This window comes from Gallus gallus, chromosome 8 (genome assembly GCF_016699485.2).
Source record: "Gallus gallus isolate bGalGal1 chromosome 8, bGalGal1.mat.broiler.GRCg7b, whole genome shotgun sequence".
In the NCBI taxonomy this organism is placed as follows: Eukaryota; Metazoa; Chordata; class Aves; order Galliformes; family Phasianidae; genus Gallus; species Gallus gallus.
The window spans coordinates 6674457-6692888 of NC_052539.1; the positions used below are offsets into that span (position 1 = coordinate 6674457).

Consider the following 18432-nt stretch of genomic DNA (forward strand, 5'->3'; position numbering starts at 1 on the left):
TTTTAATGGGAAGCTTAAAACTTATTTTTAGTAATATTTTTGCTGCCTTTTGTCTCCGTTCCGTGCTTGCATTCAAAGCTTCCCTGACTTTTTGCAAACATAGTTCCCAACATAAGCTAGCTTTCCCTTTTACAGACTCTTTATATTTTGTTTAAAAAAAGAAAGTCTTGGCAAGATAGAATAGGTAGGAAGGGAGAGGAAGGTTAATCCTTCCTCGGTGTCATTCATTCTGTTTCATTTCATGGCAGGGATAAGAAAGAAGGAAGAAGAAAAAGAAAAAAAGCATTCAAAATCCTGTCGGTCCTTTGATTTTTGACTTTCAAAAGCCAAAACAGAAAAAAATAACAATTTTTGGTGGGATGGGGACAAAGAGCTCATTTTCCTGAGTTCCTGCTGAAATGCCAGCTGTTGAATTGTGTTGTTTCTGATGAAATCTCCACACTCATTGAGAAAATTTCCACCTGCTTCTGGGCTGTCCACTCCCTCATAGAGCTCTGGTTGTTTCTTTGTATTTGCCTTTGCTTTTCTTCTCCACCATCTTCACTATTTGTATTTCTCCCCTCTGTCCTTGCTGACATCTTTTTTTTTCCCACTCCTGCTCCCGTTCCACTGAAATTATCACTGTCAAGGCATCTCAAATGGCTCTGAGGTGTTTCCTTCCCAGATGGACTAATTGGGGTTGAGATCTTTGTCATTCCCAGAGCTCCTTTATTGGGCTGACCAGGCTGACTTCATTTCATGCGTTATTGCTGGAAAGTTATCATCGTCCAGCTCGAGGTACATCTTTCTCCATCTTATCATAGAATCACAGTATGGTTGGGTTGGGAAGGACTCCAAAGGCCCTTTGTTAGGTTGGGAAGGACTCCAAAGACTCCACCCCTGCTGTGGGTTGGCTGCCCCCCACCAGTTCAGGCTGCCCAGGGCTCCATCCAACCTGGCCTCGGGCACCTCCAGTGATGGGGCACCCATGCTGGTGTCTGGCACAGGTATGCTATGGTTATAACAGGAGCTGCAGCTCTTGCTGGGGGATGAAAGCTTCAATATCGACTCCTAACAAAGCCTTTGGAGCTCTCTGCTTCGCACTGGCAGGCAGCTCCCACCTCGTCTGTATGCTTTCAGGGAAGGCATGTTGATGCCACAATCCACTTGTTCTTGAAGGCAGCTTTTGAAATGCTGGCATAATTATTCACAAGCTGTGATTGGAGCCCACGCTCAGAAGGGTGGGGGCTGTTATTTGCATCGAGGGAGGATCTGATTATAATTGTGGCAGGGAAGTTTGCTTGAGACTGATTTGGTGGCAGCCTGAAATTCTTTAATGCTGCTTTTTGGGCAGAAGTATTGGGGCATGAGGTTGAGGGAGGGGTGATGGAAAGGACTGGCGGTGCCAGGTTTGGGTATGGAAGTTCCTTTTGTCCAGAAAAGATGAGTGTGATAGGATTGGTTAGCTGGAGAGAAAGCAGAATGGTAGAAACTAGAACAATCTGTCTGATCTTCAGGGTACCGCTGTCTTCTCCATCCTAAAGACTTGAGAAAGACGCATGTTTTGTTCAGGATGGTTGATTTAAATCACCCATTTTAATCATGATTTAAATCAACAAGCAGGAAATCTTGATTTAAAAAAAACACGTTTTAATCTCGTATTTTAAAGTTCATTTCCTAATGAAACACGGCTTCTCATTGGCTGGCATAATTTGGCACTATTTTTGGCAAAGCAGAATGGGACGCGACACCCATACATATTTATTGGTGCGACTGTATAGCTTAATATATATCTGCTCTCCCTTGGAACTTTCACATCTTCTTATTACATCGGTGAGATGGGAAACATGTAATTTCATAGAATCATCAAATGGACTGGGTTGAAAGGAACCACAGTGATCATCCAGTTTCAACCCCCCTGCCATGTGCAGGGTCGCCAACCAACAGACAAGGCTGCCCAGAGCCACATCCAGCCTGGCCTTGAATGCCTCCAGGGATGGGGCATCCACAGCCTCCTTGGGCAACCTGTTCCAGTGCGTCACCACCCTTTGGATGAAAAACTTCCTCCTAATATCCAACCTAAACCTCCCCTGTCTCAGTTTAAAACCATTCCCCCTTGTCCTATCATTATCCACCCTCGTAAACAGCCGTTCCCCCTCCTGTTTATACACTCCCTTCAAGTACTGGAAGGCCACAATGAGGTCTCCCCGGAGCCTTCTTCAAATTTCTGATTTATTAGACATGGATTTTTTTAAAAAACATTTGTCTCAGGCTGCGGGAGGGTAAAAATTAAAATGCAATTAAAAATGTATGAGAGAAGCATTTAGGAAGTTTGTTGTTCGTCTTGCAGAGCAGAGGGCTGGAATGAGCGTCTGCAGATAACCTCCTCCTACGTTGCGTTGAGGCAAGATCAATTGCACCTTTCCCCTTCTCTCAACTGTTTGCTTAACCTTTCTGTGGATGTCTCCAGTGAAAAATTCAGCAACTTCTCTGATATCTGTTCCAGTGAGCACATTGTTGGGTTTTTTTTTTGAGTGTCTAAACTTAAGCTTTCTTTGCTCCGAGTTAAATTATTTCTTCTTCTCCTGCCACTGTGAACACAGAGAACAATCGACTGCTGTCTTAATAACCTGCTTGCTATTGGAAGATTGCTATGCCTCTGTGCCAGACTCTTCTCTCTTTTTATTTCTCTCCTTCATTTTTGTCAGTCTGAATGAGCCTAGTTCATTTAACCTCTCCTTGTCAGCTCTTTTTCCTTAAGCTGTGCTGGTTTTATTTCTTTTCCTTGGGACTGCCTCCTAATTTTTTGGTCTTGCACTGCATCTGCAGCAAAATTACTTTATGGAAGCCTTAGAAGGAGAAATTGCTTGCTGCGGCGTGCAGGCCAACTGTGGAACTCATAGCTACAGGATGCTGGGGATGCTAAAAGTTAAGTGGAAGTGTTTAAAGAAACTAATGAAAGATGTTCCTGAGCTGCGAGTGGCTGGGAGGCCTCGGGATCCTAGGATAAAGCAAGACACAGAGAGGCTGCTGCTCAGTCCCAGGGTTGTATGCCTGGCCGTTGGGTGCCAGGGCCTTCCTCTCCTTCCCTTGTAGCAGCCAGGGAAGCAGGGCTGGCTCTGTCTTCTCTCCGGGGGGGAGCCTTGGAATAGCAGGATGGTTGCAGGGGTGCTGGGGGAGTCAGGTTCTGCTCTGAGCAATGGCACGTACAGGTGTGGGGTGATGGGAGCTTTGCTGGAGCACGGGGATGGATAATGCTATCTCAGCCAGACTGTGCTGTAAGCAGCCGTTGGGAAGCAAAATCTCGCTCTTCCCCAGAATGTGCTGGATTCAACAGCTCTCCTTTTATCTGCTCAGAAAGTGCTGAAGTATTTCTCGCTGCTCTTCAAAAGCAATCCTGCACTGCCCAGAGGGGGCTGTAATTCATGCGGGGAGCTGGGAGAAAATGATGCCAGTCATCTCCGCACAAGTGTATCAACCACTTAACTCCTGGCTCCAGCTCCTGAGTGAGGCTTTAAGCGTGAGGATGGGAACGTGGTTACAAGGACTCTGTGGGTCACCTGCAAGCTAAAGGTACGCTGGGAAACCACCACTTTTGGAAGGGCTGTGCTAGGGGAGGGCACTGATTACTGCTGTCTCAAAGGGGATTCATAGGGGTAATTGCAGTCCTTGGCTTTCCTGTGTGCCGTGACATTGTGGTGCTCCGTGGTGTTCATGAGAATGCCCTATTATTGAAGGCCTTTTGAGTGCAGCACCTCATTGCTCCTGTTCACGCCTGCACTTCCAAATCCCTTTTTTCTTTCCACTTTGCTTTGTGGAGATGAATACGTTCTGATGGGCAAAAGCCAGAAGGATCCTGCCTGGGTTTAGCTCTGCTGAGGTCAGAGTGCAGCACGGATGGGGTAGGTCCATGGTTTCTTGTGTGTGAGCGATGCTAATTAACATCTGGGGGAATCGCAGAATTGAAGGGGTTGGAAGGCACCTCTAGAGATCATCTAGTCCAACCCCCCTGCCAAAGCAGGCTCCTTGCTCTAAATGATGCTCCCAAGAGGAGGATGGGCCCACAGGGGGCTCCTCCCGGGTATCTTGGGTGCCTCGTGTTTCTTGACAAACCTTTGCACTCCAAGACATCTGTTTCAGGGAATAATAAAGCTGGGCAGCTCTCAAGCTGTGAGCTTGCAATCGCCTTCTCCTTTGTGTTCACGAGCTTCACAGTGTCTGTGCTTGTGCTGAAGAGCCTGCATTTGTTTTTAACACTCACTGCTCTGTACAAGTAGAGAGCATGCGGGGAAAGAATAGATTTGCTTTATTATTTTTTTTTTTTGAAGATAGGCAGGCATGAGAACCCCATTCTCTTCTTTAATCTCTTCAAGCTGAAGATGATCAGAACTGGTTGCACAGACTCATCCACTGGCAGCTTAATTGACTAATGGTCCCAGAAAGCACTTACGGAACAATTGATTATCTCCAATTTGGTACTGTTATCCTGTTCACGCACAGACCATTGCTCAGCCAGTGCTGAAATGATGAAAGCTGGACCTGGTTCCCTTTCCCAAGCCTGCTTTTTATTCGTGGGGTTTTAGATTAGAGGTTTAGGCAGAATTAAACCCTCTCTGGTTGTAGTTGGCTGCAGCTGTAACAGCCTTTGAGTACGAATAGCATAGGGCAAGGAAAACATGCTCAGCATTGTTTCACTGCCGCCCTGGATTACTGCCTGCTCCACACCTGACCCTGGGACACACGTGAGAGCAATGCATGATGTTCCATCACTTGTCATGTTGCAGCGCTGCTGTGCCTCTGGCCTGAACCAAGAGCTCTCACTTGGAAGTTCCTGCAGTTTTCCTGGCAGCCCTCCTGGTGATACATGTCATGTTGAAATCCCGTGTTGTGGGATCATGTGACAAAGAGAATTGTAGCCCTGATTGCAATAAAGCTTAATTTCCTTGCCTCCGTCACAATATGTATGTAAGAAGGCACAGCTGAGCCCTTGGGGCTATGTATGAGAAGGGAGAGGGAAGATCTCCTGGGCTGAGTGTGTTTAAGCAATTTCCCTCTGTGCGGATGTGGACTCCTGGGGTTGTTGGTATCAGGTTCTCTACTGCTGCAATGGGGATTGCTGGGGTGAACTGGGATTTGAAGAGGATTGAAGCTGGCTCTGAGGAAGGTGACCTGAACCCAGCACCAGCTAGACGCAAGGTTGGGTTTGGTGCCATCTGTGCCAAGGGTAGATGACACTCACAATGGCAAGCAAGGTGAGTGCAGTTTCTTCTCTTGCTCAATCCCTTCCTCGCTCCGTATTCACTGACCAAGCATGGAGCCCACCACTGGCCCTACAGGCATCCTGCAGGCACTGTGGGTGCTGCTGGTGACTAGCAGGGTGGTGTTGCTTGACTTGAAACCCTAGAAGAGTCATTTAGTCAACCAATTTGGCTTCCTGCATGGCTGAGAGAGTCCCAGAAACTTAATAGGTTGCCCTCGTGGGCAACAGCTTATGCTTGGTATTTATAGAGAACTGGTGCTTTGAACAGATCCCATATTTTAGCCTCTCCTGCTGTTCTCTAGCTAGGGCTGAGCCTTGCTGTTAATAAGGGAAATGCAGACATCCCTTCACAGTAAAGGCAAAAAAATGAAACCCCTTTGCTTTCCTTCCCATCTTGCTGGGAGCACCCTGCTGCTCCCCTCTGCTTTTTTCACATTGCACAAAGAGTGAATTCTCTCTCTTAGGCTCCTTGCTAGAGGACTGGATGCTGAGCGTGGCCATGCTGCCACACTTATCCTGAAGTTGGCTTTCAATGGCAGGCAGAAAGAAAAGTGTTATGGTTTGGGAGAAAAGGGAGAGCTTGGAAGACCTGCGGTTTGGCTGCTGTGCTTTGGATTTACTATATAGCTGTGGGGAAGTCACTTGTGTGCATCTGCTCACAGCACTTTTGGCTCTAGAACATCCACCAGCAGTGTAGGATCTCCAGTGTGAAGCGCTGGCCAAATACACAGAAGGACACTGTGGCTCACCCAGGGGAGAAGCAGATTCCCAAGCCTCCTCCTGTCTGCAGGGGCTATTAGGGCGTTCATTTATCCTCAGAGTCTGCAGGTTTATGAAAGCAGGCTCTTTTCTTCATCAGAGCCGAAAGGAACGACTTGTGTTTGATTTCCTTTGGGACTGGAGCTGGCTGTCTCTGCTCCTCGGCTCAGAGCCATAGCAGTGGGGGGAAGAGGGGAGGGGAAAAGCCAGGGGAGCACGCTGCTGGGACCTCTTTAGGACTGAGGCTTCTTGGTCGTTCTGTAGCCGTTGGGGTTGTTTTCACCTCGCAAACTGAATTGAATTGCTTTTCCCTGGAACTCTTTGCCCTTCTGCAGGGGGATTGAAGAGCTCTGCTCCTCGGCTTGTGAGACAGAATGACCGCAGGTGCTGAGAGAGAGCAGGAAATCATCTTTGTAAAGCTGTCCAGAAAGCCTTGAATTCAGGTACGAGCCTCGTGTTTATGGGAACATAAAAGGAACCATGGAAACTGAATATGGGTCAGAGCACCTGCAAGTGGATAAGAAGTAGAGGGATTGCAGAGTTACCCCGATTTTCTCTGTCTTTGGATGTGCTCTGCTGGTTTCAAACCTCCTTGGGGTACGGACTAGGCTCCACAAGAGCCTTGGGGATCTGTACAAAGAAGGAAGTTCTGGAGAAAGCAACAGGCAGAAGGCCTGCTTTAAATTCCTGTGCGTGCCTTAGGCTAATCACAGAGGATTCCACGAGGGCCACAAGCTGCTCTGTCCTCATGGAGCTGCTGCTGGCTCTGGTGCTCCTGCTGAGCCCCAGGTGAGGTCAGGTAGTGCTACATGCCTTACTGACCTGGGCTTTAAACTTTGCTCCCCCTGCAGCCTTATCTGGAGGATTACCCCACGCAGTTCAGTTCTTGGCATTCAGCTCCTCTGCAGTCCCCAGCTTCAGCACAGGAAACTCCTTCACCTAGCTGCTGCCAGCATGCTTTTGGCGACCCTGGCTGTCCCGTCAGCTGTTACAGGCCATTAAAGGATTTGTTTCTCGGCGTATGAAAAGGCTTAATTCAATTCTCATTCTCTTCTGGCATTCCTCGGAGGTGAGTGCGTCCCCTCGGCATGAAGCCTCCGATGCCGCTAATTGACTTGAAAGTAGCTCATGTCTCCTTGGAAATGTCACCCAGCCCTTTTCAAGTGCAATTCCAGGCAATCAGGATCAATATGTTTCTTTAGCTAAGGGTATTAGCACATGACTGACAGCCCTGCGACATTAGCTTATTCCTACGGACTTCCAGTTGCTCATTTTTCTTCACTGTCTCAGCTGCAATCCCATAAGCAGGGACAGAGCTTGGAATGGAGCCATTCCCCAGGCTGCACTGGCTTACAGCACGCTGTGGGTATGGGCTGGCTCGCTCACACCTGTCCTAAAACCTGCATGGTGCTCCCTTCCCTAGATCCAATGGCACTGCCCATCCACTTGCTCACTGTTTCAGGAAGGAAAAGGCTGAGATTTCTGCCTGCTTTAATCGATCTCATTTGGTATGAGGAAAGGTATCAGCGTATTTTTGCTCTACCTTTGCACAGAGAATACTGCCAGTGTAATTCTCTCTCCTCAGATCTTTGCTCCTCTGGAGGCTGTGGTCCGTAGCAGAGGATTTCTCTTTCGTCTGTGGTTCTGGTGCTGTTCGCAGCCAACACCTGGGTTTGTGATTTCTGTCTTTCAGCAGGCGTACTGAGGATGGCATCCATCCATTCTGCTCCTTTGTTGTCTCAGAAATGCTTGTGAATGTCTTCCCAGCACCTCTGCGCTGCTCTCAGTGCTTAGAGGTAGGGAGCGAAAACGCTGGCAAAATGAATTTAGAGGAGCTTACAAAAGCACTTGAGGCAGTGCTTTTGTGAGTGAATTCGATCCGGGCCCAAGTGCCCTCTGCTTTTCTTGCCTCTCTAACAAGGCTGGCACAGCTGCAGTGCCGCTCTATGGGGAGGGCTCACACCCCTCCACGCCCCTTGTCTTGGCAGGAAGAGGGGACCTCACCTCCCACTCTGGGAGACGCTGACCCAGGGGACTTGGGAGCGATGATTCAGGAGCGGGTTTAAGAATATTTCAGATTGTTAAGGGGAGAAACTGAGATGCTGAGAGACCAGGAGCCATGTCCTAAGTGAGATGTGCAATTCTTCCCAGCGCCAGCCAGCCGCCCTGCCTGCAGCTGTTGGTATACCCAGCTCCCAAGCAGAGCTGCTCCCTGCCGTCAGGGCAGGCAAGGGCTGCAGGGCAGGGATCTGAAGCTAGCTCCCAATGGCAAATATTAGCAGACACAGGAACAAGGTTTGCTGTGCTGTTGGTTCTGGGGATGCTTGGAGGGCTTCTCTGCCGTGCTGTGAATCTGAGTGTGTCCCTTGCAGGGGTTTGAGCTGCTGCGGAGCCAGAGGTGGGAAGCTGTGTCAGGGAGCTTCTGAGAGCACGTTCCCAAAAGACACATCAAGAGATAAACAAGCAAGCCTGGAAAACTTCTAATTCATGCTTTTGCCTCACATCTGCGTATGTCTCACGCTGGATTTTGTGTCCTTTGCAATGAGCCGGGGCAGCCAGGAAGGAGTTAACGCATGCGCCCTATGAAACAAGTGCATCCCAAACCCTGGCAATCAGAGGCAAGCAACAATTATTAACGCCTCGGCATTTAATGTGGCAGATCGCTTACGCCCCTGGTTGTGGTGTGCGTTCAATTCCAGAGCACTCGGCGTTGTCATAGCGGGGCCGTAGATCACAGCGACCTTAGCATCGTGTCAAGGGGCTTCACTCCATCAGGGATAATGAACGTCTCCCACCGGTTTCTCCCCATCACTCACTTGAGATCCAGAAGTTCATCACGCAAATGACAAACAATGTTAATTTTCTGCAAATAATTCCTCCAGATGTCCGCGGGATTCCAGCACTCTTTGCCCGCAACGGTAAAATATGTTTGTCTTCCTTCCTCTAATTCATCAGCAGGCCCACAAATCTCCCCAAACTCTCTATAAACAAAGCAAGAGGCAGAATCTAATAGTTGTCTGCAGTGCAGGCGTGTCTTGCAGTCTCACTGATGCAGATGGGGAAAGGAGTGGTGGAAGAGGTCGAGAAGTTTCTTCTCGGGTGAGATGTCTTTGACTGCACTCGCCCTTGAAAAGACAGTCAGTGTGATGGTCTGAGCCAAGCCTCACATAGGCATGAGTCTATGCGGGAAGAGAAACTCCAGGGGAGTGCTTCTGGGCTTAAAACTGAGGAGTGAAACCTGCCGCAAGCTGTATCTGCGTCACTAGGAGACTTTCCATCCTGTGGCTGGGCTTCACCATGGATATACTGAGCTGTTTTCACGTGGGCAGGGAGGCAAATAGGCAGCTTGTTGGTTTCTCCAAGCATCTCTCAGCTCCCTGAACTCCAGATTCAGCCAAAACTACATGAAGAGCAGACATCCAGGGAGGTTTGGGCCACAGAGCATAAGGAGTTTTGGCTCGGACAGATAGGAAGGTAGGATGCAGAAATCAGCTCCAGCAAATGTATATGGTATGTGACAGACCTGTGATGAAGCTGCCAACAAAGCATCTCTATTTTTCATGCATAAGAGGCCAGCAGGCAGGTAAGAGAAAAATAGAAAGAGAAGAGGATGGTGCAAATCCTGGTCTCCTTGCCAAACTTTCAGAGGGTCCAAAGCTCAGGAAAGTTTGGAGGCTCCCAGATTCATCGTAACTGTGGTTATGATTCATCCTTCTGCTCTGGCTACAGAGATCGCCCATCCCTGTGCTCCTGCCTTGCTCTGGCACTCCTGCAGCACTTGGGCTGGTTTGAGGCTGCTGAGATCCCCATGGAAGCGGGTCCAACCTTTAAATGGCACATACCCACCCCTCCCTTGTTGTCCTTTTCATACTGGAGAGATTTGTAAAGGTCCTTCTAAGCAGCAGCTGCTGTGTGGCTTTTTGTTTTTTTTTTTTATGACGAGCTGGAAATTAATTTCTTTTTCAGTGGTGTTGGACTATCTGTTCCCACGTCGCAGTGCAGACTGAGCTCGTAACTCTCTTGACTGCCCTGTGGCTGAGTTATGGGGTCCTCTGCAGCTCAGCCCAAAGGGTTTAATTTAGGAATGGGTATCTTGAAGAAAGCAGTGATCTGACACCTGCCTGGTGCTTTTGCAGTCCATATCCATTCTCATAATGGACATAATCCATTCTCAAAGTTTTCCCTAGCGTTTGACTGAAAGGTCTCTTGTTGTATATTAAGCCTAGGATTTCTTTCCCACTTCCTTTTTGTTGATCTGCAGAATGTAGCCACGTCTCCATCTCCTCTAGACCAAGCATCACAAATGTTTTCCACCTTTCCTTACCAGCCGTCTCCTATAGATTTCCACTCACTGCTGTCTGTCTGCTTTGGACCATCTCCAGTTATCCACTCTGGCTTGAGGATCAGCGTCCCAAACTGGACCCCACTGAGATCTTAATAGCATAGAAGATGCGAGGAGGTGATTTGGATGCTTGTACCTGACATCTTTGTCTGCTTCCATCCTGGTTGCCCTTGGCATGATCTTGAACCCGTTTTGGGGCAAGTAGGGTGAAGGGTTTCAGTTGCTGTCTGGGCCACCCGTTGTCGTCTCCTTGTTGCCACATGTGGACACTAATAAGACCATCTGTCATAGGAACCCGTGTCTTGAATGGGGGATGCTTGGGTGAGTTAATGTGAATGGACAAAGGATGTAGTCTGCTTGCAGAGACCAAAGCTCATTAACCCTTCTGTGGATGCTCTCCTGTAGGGCTCCTTCATGAGACTATTTGCGAGGCACTTTAATATGTGTGTGGTGCCTGCTAATAAGAAACCTGTGTTGAGTCACACCTTAGCTGCTTTGCCTTAGCTTTTCCAACTGTCTGTTTGCAGCCAGATCAATGAAGTGTGGGCTGCTTGTCTGGCAAATCTAGAGCCTGGGAGAGCATCCAATGACTTGGGCTTAACCCTCCTTGCAGAAAACACATTGATATCTCCCACCTCCCTATGGCTAGGACTAAGGGAATTGGCAAGGGATCCTTATCCTTGCTTCCCTCCTGCCTTCTGTGTGCTGCCAGCTCTGTGCTTACTGATGCCCTTTGACTCCTCCCAGACAAGAGGCCAGCGGTAACTTCATGTTTTCCTAAAAATCAATTCTGGGTTGGCTGCAAGTGGGAAGAAGCATCACAAGTTGTGCCTGGACATTAGTTTCGACCTACAAGCTTTGAGGTCAGGCCCTCCACACAGCACCAAGGCCACTGGAGGGCTCTTCTACTTGCAGAGCTGTGGGGAAGGAAACAAAGTTCTCACTCTTTCCTCATCCTTAGCTCTCTGCTTTTCTCTACTTTCTGCTTACAACTCTACTAGAAGAGAGAGTTGACTCTCTTCTCCTTCCTTTTTTTTAATGCCGAGTCCCTCTTTTGTCCCCTTAATGAATAATAACCTCTTAATGGCACTCTCCTGGGGCTTTGTCACTAGCTTGACAGCATCTAATCGTGTATTATTGGCTCAGCTGAATGGGTCACTGGCTTTACTGGACTTGCACAAAGGACGTTGTAAAGATGCAAGTGCGGTCCAACTCTTCCAAGGATGCAGTTATACTTCCTCCATTTTTGGCACACCTTGACTTTGGAGTTTTTGAGAGCAAAATGGAGACATCTGCTTTACCTTCTGTCTCAGTGGAAATGAACTAAGAGGACTTATGAAAAACCCTAACGTTACTGGGGGAGTTTAGCCCCAAATGTGGAAGTAAAATGACTGTAACCCTCTTGGTTTGCCTTTACCAGAGCCTTCTAGGCTGTCATCTACTTCTGGCTTCGCTCAGACTCTGCAGTCCAAAGAGTCATGTGCAGTGACCCGCCACCATCCCTGCTTCAGACTCCAGAGTCAGGTAGTTAGATGATTCCCTTTCATGTAAGTACTTTTTTATCTTTCTTATCTGTGGAGGGAAGCCAGCACAAGTCATCTTTGAAGGTAAGGAAAATGGAACCAATGTTTTGTATCCCAGAAATCTCATTATTTTCCAACTAATCTGCTGACCTCGAATGCAGGGGTTTGGCAGTTTCTTTAAGGGCTGTTGCTAAACAGAGCAGAAGCAGGTCCATCTTGGGAAAGTCTGCATGGGTACAATATGAATTTTCTGTAAGGTGAATTCTTTGGGCTGTGTCAGAATGAGACACTGTGGGTGACTTGCCTTTGTCTCAAGCTTGATGGTAGTTGCCTTTGTCTCAAGCTTGATGGTAGATTTCACAAGAGGAAAAAAGTGTGTTTAAGAAGTTACTTGATGCTGATCTGTCCAGAGTTTTTTTCCCAGGCTGGATTTAGGGAAGGATTATCTCAGATTTTCATTTAGTTCTGAAATCCTGGGTATTGGTTTTATAAACTAAACCCCCTTCGCAGCAGGTTGCTTGTTCTGTATTGTTGTTTTAGCTTGGTGCATAGAAAGGAATTTAAATTCACTGACAGGGTGGGGCTAGCTCCTCGCTGGGGTAAATCAGCATAGTTCAGATATTTAAAGGCAGATGCATCAGTCCTGGCAGCCGAGGATCTGGCTTACTTTGATTAAAATCTGATGAAGATTACTCAGCCTTACCAAGGGACTTGGATTACCATTCTATAAAAAGAAGGGCAGGAGAGCAGAGGACATTAAATATAAAAATAATCCAACGAAGGATGTGAAGCTAAAAGCGTGGCACGTTGAACAATGATGCAAACACCCTACTGAAACAGGTGGAGGGCCGCAGGGCTGGTGGGTGCACGCAAGGCTGGAAGCTAGGTTTGAGTCAGAAAGACATTGCTCTTGTCACAGCCCTGGTCTTGTCTTTTAAAGGCAGAATGTTCAGAAAGAGAGCCTCGCTCCTTAGAAAATCCCCAGGGGAGTCTTGCAGGAGAAGAAGTGGGTGACAAATCCTCTGCCTCTGCTTCCTCGGGGACCCAGGCTAGTGCCAAATCTCACTACAAAGAGGTGATTAGAGCTGAGGAACAGAAAGTCAGCTCTTACAGATCTGAAAGCTTGAAATGTGCATCATCTTTAGGGTTTCTTACAGAGGTTGAACTTCACCTCTCCCTTCTATCGCAGCGTTCGTTTTCCTGGTTCTTTGTTCCTTTGAAAGCATGAAGTGTATTTAGGGGCTGTTATTACTCCATGTGATTGTGCTCCATGGGCAATGACCGATAGAAGGGCTGCAATGAGCCCCTTTTTTTTTTGGCCTTTTAAACGTTTCTGTCAAACCTTTCAGCACATGTCTAGCTTTCCCAAGATTTCGTATCCAGTCCCTTAAAATCAATACAATCTGGTCTTGCCTCTGCAGTGGAGCTATTGATAGGGAAGATGCACTTGGGTCTTCATCTAACTGCTTTTTGAAGCCCCTAAACCCATTTGTCTCTTCTTTTGATGGAGCTTGCTGCCTTGCTCAATGGCTTGCTTGCATAGGAAGCACCTTCCTTGCTGACCTCTGTTAAAAACGTGGAAGGTCTTCAAGTAGAGTTGCAGGACTTGTGATTTGAGTGTCCTTCTTTACCCAGACCAAGGAGAACAGAGTGCATGGTGCGTTGGCTGGTCTGGAATCTGTCTAGGGTGGCTGGAAGATGCTTTAATGGTGTCAGAAGGCTGCGGGAGCCTGGACAGTGAGGTTGAGCGGCCTTAAGAACGTTGCTGACTTAAACTGACGCATCTAAATGCGCTGGAGGAAAGACGAGAGGGCTGTTTGGGGACCTCCTGGGTGATTACATACATGGCTGGTCAGCGACATCGCCTGAGTGCCCCGGCAGCTATGCCAGTCTTCCAGTTTTCTTTCATTGCAGTTCGGGTCGGATGAGGATAAGATTGTGTTTTAATAAGTGTTTGTTAGGGAGTGCTTCCCCCCCCGCCTCCCACCCGCATGAAACTGTTTATTTTCCTTGCAGTAACACGTGTGTTGCTCAGCTTCTGCTGTTCCATGTGTCGTGCTCTGTTACTCTGCCTTGCTCGCAGCCGCAGAGCAGGGGGAACACTGCCAAGGCTTTTTCTGGGAATTTGCTCTGGTCGTGCTGCTTCCCCGGGAGCACTCAGCGGATGCATGTTGTTTGCAGGGGGGGGGAACACTCAAATGTCAGCATCTGAAGGGATCACGAAGGAAGCAAGGCGAGCACCAACTACTCTTCCACCTCTCAGAGGTGCCTGCATACACACAGCCTTGGTAAGTGGTGGGCGATGACTTGTTGAGAAATGATATTGCTAAGCAGTAAATGTGACCCTCTTGTGCTATTTCAGAAAGAGATTTTGCTTAAGGCAGCCTGCCCCAAATTGCCAGCTGCAAAAATGGGGGCTGCATGTGGCAGTGATACCCCAGCCAAGTTCACTCCTCTCTCTTGCTGAGATGCAGTTGTATTTTCACTTGGGCTGGATGCGAAACAGTGCTTAAAACACCACAAATTGAGATGCATTGGAGAACACCTTTTTAAGTCACCTGCCTTCTTGTTGCAGACACGATTATACCTACGCAGACTAAACTGCTGCAGGGAAGGCAGAGACGCAGTGCTCACTGCGGCTGCTTGGGCCGTTCATTTGTTAGCATGGGTTTGGATTTCTGATGACTCAGAAGGGAGCTCGGCTTCCTCTCAGCTATTTGCAGATCTAAAGATCTGTTGTACTGTGGTTGTGAACCAGGACTCTGAACGTTGTGCAGAGCTGGGACCAAAAGCTGCCTCAGTCTCAGTATGTAAAAGCAGTGAACTGGTTTCCACGTGTTGGCTTTCCACGTGTTGGGTTTGTATGGGGCACTCACAAGCAACTTGCAGCAAAACAGTAAGGTGAGTGCTTGAGAGGGGTCCTTGCTGTTTGCATGGGTTTCTTTCAGGCTAGGGTGAAGGTTAAATATTTCAAGCTTCTTGTTGAAGCCTCAGGAGTAGAATAAGAATGAGATGAATGCGGTGCAAATGCCCTAACTCCAGGGGCAGGTGCTTCACTGCTGTGAGAGCTGGCAATGCTAAATATCTCATACTTTCTGACATACAATTTCTTCCAGACCTGGAGTGTTTTACCCATTATCCTCATATACAAAACCTGAGGAATATGTGGTGGTAAAGCCCCTCTTTGTGTGGTACATACACGTGAGTCTTTTGTACCAGATTTGTAACAGCAGCTGCAGAGCTCTTCACCAGAACCACATGGTAATGGTAAGCAGTGGTCACTGGTTTGCATAGCTCCATGGCCTGCAGCACCTCTGTGCACCCACTGCAGGTACGTAGCCTCAGCTCTGGGTACAGTACGTCTCTTCACGCTGTGCTCTGAGCTCCTGGGCTACACTTGATCATCTATTCCTACGTGGGTTTTCCTACCTGGGTTTTCTCTTTCCAAGGTCTCAGACCCAGCTGTACCACCCTTCCCTCTTATCTTCAGCTTGCTTTCCTGAGAAAACAGGGTTAATGTGTCTGGCTCCCTCTTGCCCACCCCTAATAACTTTCCAGCCTGATGACTGATTCCAGCTGTGTGTGCCAGAGATCTGAAAGATAATGAGTTCCTACTGGCTTGATATAAATAGATGGCGAGGGGAAGACTTTATCTTTTCCCCTCTCTGTCGGGAGAGTTCATTCCTTATCAGTCCAAGAGCATCTGTGTGAGGTGAAACAAGAGATGTTATGAATGCCTATGGGGAAAGCTGCACTTGAAGCTGGTATCCTACTGCGTCCTGGAGAACCCACCTGTGATGTGGGGGTTCCCATTGGAGGGGGCCCTTCCAGCCTCTGGCAGTTGGCTGGGGGCAGCTTTCCCTGCAGCAGCACTTGCCTCCCCCAGGCCACTCTGTTTAATCTATTTAAAGCTCTTTAATCAAAACCTATGTCTACGGACCCTGGTGTCAATGGCCCAGCTTCCGGGTTTTTTTTTTTTTTAACTATTTTATGTCCACAGCATGGGATGGACTTAATTGCCAAGGGCTGGAAGCGGGACTGCAAAGGTATTTTAATTACATCTGATTGCTGCATTCTGCAGCCTTGCTCTGTCAGTTGTTCTACCACGGCACTGTGTAGAGCCCACTTGGACCAGCGCAGGCACATTGGCTGTGTGTGGGCTGATCACAGAGGAAAACAGCAGTACATCGGTCTGGACGTCATTGGGGCTGTATCTTTTCTCTCTACTCTGACTTTAGGGCAACAGATTCTTCCCCATTAGAGTACTGTAGTCCTTCCATATCCACGTCACTTAGAAGCAGTAGTACCAAATTCACCCTGCTCTATTGCATGGGCATCACACAGGCAGAGCAGGAGTACTTGCTCTAAGGAGAACCTGCTTTATTGCTCCAGACACATCCCTGCAAGACTTTTCCCCAGCTCCTTTGTTGGTTTCAAGGCTGGTCAGCCTCAAGGGTCTTCTCTTTTTTTTCTGTCAAGTAGGAGTGCTCTTTTACTGTAAGGGAAGGAGCTGTCTCTAAGTCTATTCGAGGGAGGCAGGAGGGAGTGAAACAAGAAAGCTGCTGGCCTCTCTGTGCTGACATACTCAAATTGGACCCTTGGGGGCTGGATTGGTGCATGGAGTAAGCTGAATCCCATGGAGGGACAGGCAGGAGCCCTGCAGGTAAGGTAAAGCACCTGCTTGGAAGTGTCTGCTCACCAATGGAGAGCAGCTCCAGCCAAGCGTGTATGAAACGAGGGTAACTATTGCATCTTCACCTGGCTCTAGCTGTATTTTCAGTAGTGCTCAGGCCTGGCAGTATGCGCACCTCTACCTGGATGTTTTCTGGTGCATTCAGCAAGTGGCAGCTCCCAGAGCCCAGACTCTGACCTGCCTTATCAAAGTGTTCAGCACGCAGAAGGCAGAGAAAGGGCTTGAACCTGACCCAGGGCCTGGGGAAAGGAAAGTCCAAAGAGGAGGAGGGCAGAGGTAAGGCTGTTTTTGTGCAGCTGCTAATAAGCACTTCCGTTCCTGCCAAAGCTTTTACTTCTGATTTAAGAGGAACCTCAATATCCACAATTTTTCTATGTTGGAACGTGTTTGTGTTTTTAACAACGCTCATCTGTGTTTCTTCCTCTTAATAGATACAACCCTGCTGCAGATTATAGACGTGTTTTGGTTGAGATTCTCTGTGCTTGATGCATTGTCTGCCTGCAACGCAGGGCAAACTCTACTCCTCCCTTCTGGCCCGGCCTGTAATGATGGATTAAGTAGGTAAGTAATAGAGTGGTAATGAGATAACCACTGACATCGAGCATTAACGTGGGAATAAATGAAGTTACCATCCAGAACTAATGGCCTGAACTATCACTGGGTTGTAATTAATGAACGTGGTGGCTGAGATTTACAAGGATATTTTAGGATGCTGTTTGCATGCAGCTTTGGCTTTTATGGCTTGGTTGGAAAGAAATCAATTAATGCCATGAACTTAATGAATGAGATGACGATGTGCTTTGTCAGATTGTAGTGCCCCTTTTGTGGAAGCGGCTAGACTGGTGTGCACGTGGAATGCTGTTGTTTGCCTTACTTCAAGGGACGGAAGAAGTTAGGATACTGTGATCTCTGTCTCCCTAGGTCACTTACTCTGCAGTGTGTAGTGGAGCTGTTGCAAAGTGTCTCTGATGGCCAAACTACACACTAGCGGTGTGCCTGTGCTCAAGAGGCCTTGCTTGGAGAGCTGTCCCTCTCTCCTTGCATGGCTTAGTAGGCATGTGACCCTGCCAAACACTTTGGATATGTGTGAATAACACTTTTGAGGTGGTTGCTAGGCTGTTGCAGAAAACACAGAAGAGCAGTCAAAATTCTTCACGTTAATTGGTGGGAACAATCCAGCCATCTCTGCTGACTGTTGCTTCTCTCATCTTTCCATGGCAACAGTCTCTCTACAGCAGCCCAGGTGCTCATGGTTGGGCATGCTGGGATTTCTGAGCCCTCTGTCTTCCAAATCACCCCCTTGGAGCATGGAGGGAACATCTGTACCGCTAAAGTATGGCATCACATGATGCATCAAAGACATCTCTTTGTGTAATCATGTTCCTTATGCTGTCAGAGACAGAAAACTTTGGGAACGTGAACTGAGCCCTTACATTTCTTCAGTGCAAAATGCTGTTGCCCTGTTCTTTTGATGAGGAGAGGAAGGTGCTGAGTCTTTCCTGTCCTGGCCGTGTCCATGGACCGAGCTGTCATACCATTCTGAGAGCTGGAGGAAGGAAATGGACTGGTAAGCAAAGGGAAGGGTGATGTCTCTCTCTCTGCCACAGAGCCCAGCCTGACTGCTGGTGTGAAGTTGCCTTTTGGAAGCCAGGATGGTGGCTGGAGGTGAGAATAAGGAGAGAAAGTGGCTCAGGCACTGCATCGTCCTCACCTCTGCTCCCTGCTGTGAATATAAGCGTGTGGAGATAGCACAAAGAGGGGTGCTGCCCACTTCTAGCAGGGTAGAGTAGGTATGGAGGAGGCATCCCTTCTGCCTTGCCTCTCTGAAGCATGTTCCAGGCATGTTCTAGCACCATTTTCTCTTCTGGGACCTGTT

General features: G+C 48.2%; 1 long non-coding RNA gene across 9 annotated transcripts in view; it reads left to right on the top strand.

The window, feature by feature from the left end:
* LOC101751179 overlaps positions 1–18432 on the top strand; it is a 41313-nt gene that overhangs the window by 10938 nt on the left and 11943 nt on the right. Inside the window, exons 3-5 of one of the 9 annotated variants that reach the window (XR_005861897.2) lie at positions 6334–6441; positions 6850–7067; positions 16988–17117. This is a non-coding gene — a long non-coding RNA (uncharacterized LOC101751179). Of the gene's footprint in view, positions 1–6198; positions 6442–6849; positions 7068–11378; positions 13783–13821; positions 14152–14175; positions 14765–16987; positions 17118–18432 lie in introns of those variants that run through there. The other 8 variants (XR_005861896.2, XR_005861901.2, XR_005861899.2 and 5 more) reach the window with 8 other exon arrangements.